The sequence below is a fragment of the Pteropus alecto genome, unplaced genomic scaffold, assembly GCF_000325575.1.
Source record: "Pteropus alecto unplaced genomic scaffold, ASM32557v1 scaffold87, whole genome shotgun sequence".
Taxonomy (NCBI): Eukaryota; Metazoa; Chordata; class Mammalia; order Chiroptera; family Pteropodidae; genus Pteropus; species Pteropus alecto.
Genome location: NW_006443225.1, coordinates 19,637,354 through 19,641,216, shown reverse-complemented (window position 1 = coordinate 19,641,216; position 3,863 = coordinate 19,637,354).

Below are 3,863 nucleotides of genomic sequence, written 5' to 3'. Positions count from 1 at the left end.
CCGGCGCGGTCAGGGGCTCGTGCGTAAAGGGGCTGAGTCCAGGGAGGTCACCTCGGGGGGCTTTCTCGTCTGGGAAGGTGCGCCGAAGCGGGGTGCACCTCCGAGGGCCTCCGAGGGCGTGTATTTCATTTACTGTATTTTGGTGACTTTTCCCCTTTTTCTCCATAAAGTAGGGACACGAAGCTGGCGCTGACCTGACTCATTTTTCTATCTGAAAGGCTAAAAATCCTTATTGACTATTTTTTAATTTTAATAAACTTCTCTATTTATTCTTCTCTATTATTTCACCCGCTTTTCACTAGGATGCCAGCTTTGCCACCTTGAAAGGTGCCTGATCCTGATAATTCTGCCCTGAAATGACTCCCCGTATGCCTGCTCATATTCTCACACTCTTCATTCCTTTACAAAAGCTTTTCTTATTCTTCAACTCCATTTTTTTTTTTTGCTCCAGCTAGTTTTCTATAAATGCTAGATTTCATAACATTATGTCACCTTATTTTTGAAAAAATAAAATTCTTTTTACTCCTAGCTTCCTTCTGGGAGGCCATTTGATGGTCTGAGAGAAAGTGGCTTTGTCAGGGCATGTACAGAAGCTGCTACTTGACTGGATGGAAATGGGACATTTTTTCCATGTTGTCAAAACCTGTCCTTGAAGTAGAAATCCTCCTGGGTTTTCCGTGTCCCCCGCTTCTCTTCCTCACCTGCAGTTTACACTAAGGGGGGGGGGGTCGGTCCTCTGCCCCCTCTTCTCTCTACAGCTGCAATTTGCTGCTTCCAAATATTGTTAGATTTAATCCTCCTCTCGACCCTGTAAAGATGTTTCTCAATACTTGTTTTACAAATGAAGAACAGGAGGGTGAACAATGCTGACCAACCGCCTGAGGTCGCTGTGGTGGAAGCCGGCAGGCACCTCCAGACCCGCTGCTGGGAAGGACCCCCCTCACCCCCACCCCAGTCCCTCACCTGCTTCAAGCGTGGCCCTGGCACTCCCCTCCCAAGACGACACCCTCTCCTCGAGGCAGCCACATCCAATGACTGACACCCAGGAGTCACCTCCCCTCACTCATCACTTCAGGGCACCTCATGGGGGCAGGGGAGGTGTCCTTTGAGGTGGCATTGCAGCGCGACTTCTTCTTCCAGTCCTCCTTCCCTTCCTTTCCTCGGGTGTGGATGGCAAACGCCCCTTAATGATCCTCCTGCACACTGCGCTGCATCAGAGTCACTTCCCAGGGGACCCAGCCAGCAAGTCACACAGTTAGTAGGTGACGAACTGACCCTCAGCAGCTCTGTCCCTGACTCACCAGACTGCACCACCTCCTTTGATAAACACACCTTGCTTATCTTTGCATCCCTGCTACTAAGCACAATAAATATTTGTCAATTCACTTTTTTACCTGCTTTTTGGTTTGGCTGGTTACGGTCACTTGTTTACAGTGTTCACCTTCAAGAACCTCACAATCTAGTCTGTTTCCGTGAAGAGGCAGGCAAATTTGATTCTAAATTTCATGATTGTGGGATCAAGTCAAGAAACGGCAAATTTACCTATTTCAGACAGTACACAAACGTTCTCTGATTTTGGACTTTGCTTTATCAACATTTTTAGACACTCAAAATTTTAGCAATTATAGTTTTACTCCTTAAATACAGGCCTGACCCAAGCCTCGTACCTAGTTTAAGAAATGCTTTCTCCAGCAGAAACATAATATCTGTCTTAAATTAAAGACACGGGAAAAGGAACGGAGAGATGAACTAGAAACTGACTAACGTCTCGTCGTTTCGTCGGTTTGTTCCCTAGGGCCGTGATATGGCATCCAAGATATCCTTATTAGTCTTAGCTTCCCTGGGTTTTTCCTTTTTTTCTCTCCTCTTGTCTGGGTTGCTAACTTCGACACATTATCCATTCTGTTTCCATAAGACACACCGCTGGGTCATATAAACCATTCGCTGCTCCCGTTCCTACTAAACCAGTGCTTCGACTCTGTGCCGAGAAGGAGATTGAATCACTCCCCATCGTCGAGTGGACATCTGTGGCTCGAGGCGGTGCTTTGAGGGTTAGGTGGCCAACACCCGCTCCCCCATTTCAGGTGGGAGGCCCCCGATGGTGCTTCTGCCACCCTCCCTCGCCAGCTCTGTCTGTGAGAGACCAGATGCAGTCGGTCTCCAGGGGCAGTCACATGAGCCACGCCTGGCCAGTCAAATATCCTGGCTCTGGATTTTGACCCTGGAGCAGAACAAGGGCTTGCAAACAAACAGTGATAACTCACATTGCCTGCGGTCGGCCGCCACTCCGGAGGCCCCAGATCTGGCTGTCGTGAGCACCAGGACTTGGCTGGTCCCCTTCCTCCCTCAGATGTGCACTTTGGGCACTTCCTAGTCACCTCCAAGAAACTCGAGTCCGTCTGAAGTTATCTTGAATGTCTACCTTACGGCCAACAAGAAGGAAAACAACAAACCGATCTACTGGAAAACATTTTATTTAAAAATGCAAAGCACAACAGGCTAGTTCTCCAGCACCACCCAAATGGGGTTCGCCCCCGCGGCACTGCATAGCATGCTGAGACCAGTTTTTAGCAAACACCCCAGAATGTATACCCCCAAGCAAAGGCTGTCCCGTGTCAGGGGTGCCCTGATGGAAACACCTGCAGATGTCTGACGACTGCCTCAGTTCTCGTCAGTCGGGATGGTCTCCACTTTTCCCCTGTCTCATTCCTTAATGGCCGCAGAGGCGCAATATTATCATTTTATTTCAAGGCTTTATTTTTTTTTCCAGAATAAAATATCACCTTTTAAAAATTTTATTTTTTGTCATCTTAGCACTTCAAATTATCTGTGCACTCCTCGATAACGAGAAATTGATCTTCTTGCCCAAGACTAGCCAGTAGAAATAAAAGGTGAGCTACATATGTAATTTTAAATTTCCAAGTAGCCACATTCAAAAAAAGTAAAAAGAAACAGGCACAATAAATGTTAACAATATATCTTATGTAACCTAATACACCTAAAATAACATTTCAACATGAAGTCCATATAAAAGTTTTAACGAGATGTCCTACGTTCTTTTTACAATAAATCTTTGTAGTCCGAAGTTTTGAGTGCCAGGGTTTTATTTTGGTTGTTTTATTGTCGTTACTTGTTAGGCCGTCATGGTCCTTTAAGTATTAGAGGGTCTGGTCCTGGGATGCAGTTCGGTTGCGTGGAATCATTTCATTTTTGAAACTTGCTTTCGGTTTTTTAGGGTGAGCCCAGGACAGCCTCAGGCTCGGCATGACCTGGCCTCACACCGAGGCACTGCCCTTCTGAGGACTCAATGCGATGGCCCCTGGGCTAGGTCCTCCCTCTGTGGCCGGTGGGGACACAGACTTTCCCTGGCCCTGTGTGGGCCCTGGGGCTTGATCGGCCTGCTTCTTCCCAGGGGTTCTTCTCGGCCTCAGTCGTTTGTCCACGCACGTACGCAGGCCAGCCTCAGCCAGGGACCGGGGGGACCCCGTGCCAACGGCCAGGACACGGTCCCGCCTCTCTCTCTCTCTCTCTCTCTCTCTCTCTCTCTCTCTCTCTCTCTCTCTCTCTCTCCTCTCATGCGTTTCTGTCAGGAGTCGGTCTAGTGCCGCCTGTTGTCCAATGTCTGGAAACTCTTGTTTCCTGTATTTTGTCCAGTTTTCTAGTTGTTTGAGGGCAGAAGGTAAGTCAAGTTCCTGCTGCGGCCCAAAGTTGTAAAACTGTCAACAGCCATGCGTCTAGCGATGCCCACTGTGCACGAGGAGCCGGGCAGGGTGTGGGGGCCCCCACCGCGGCCTCGCGGTTACCCCCACCAGCAGGGAGAACGGCGACCGAGCGACCCACGGCGGGCGGCGGAGGGAGCGGGG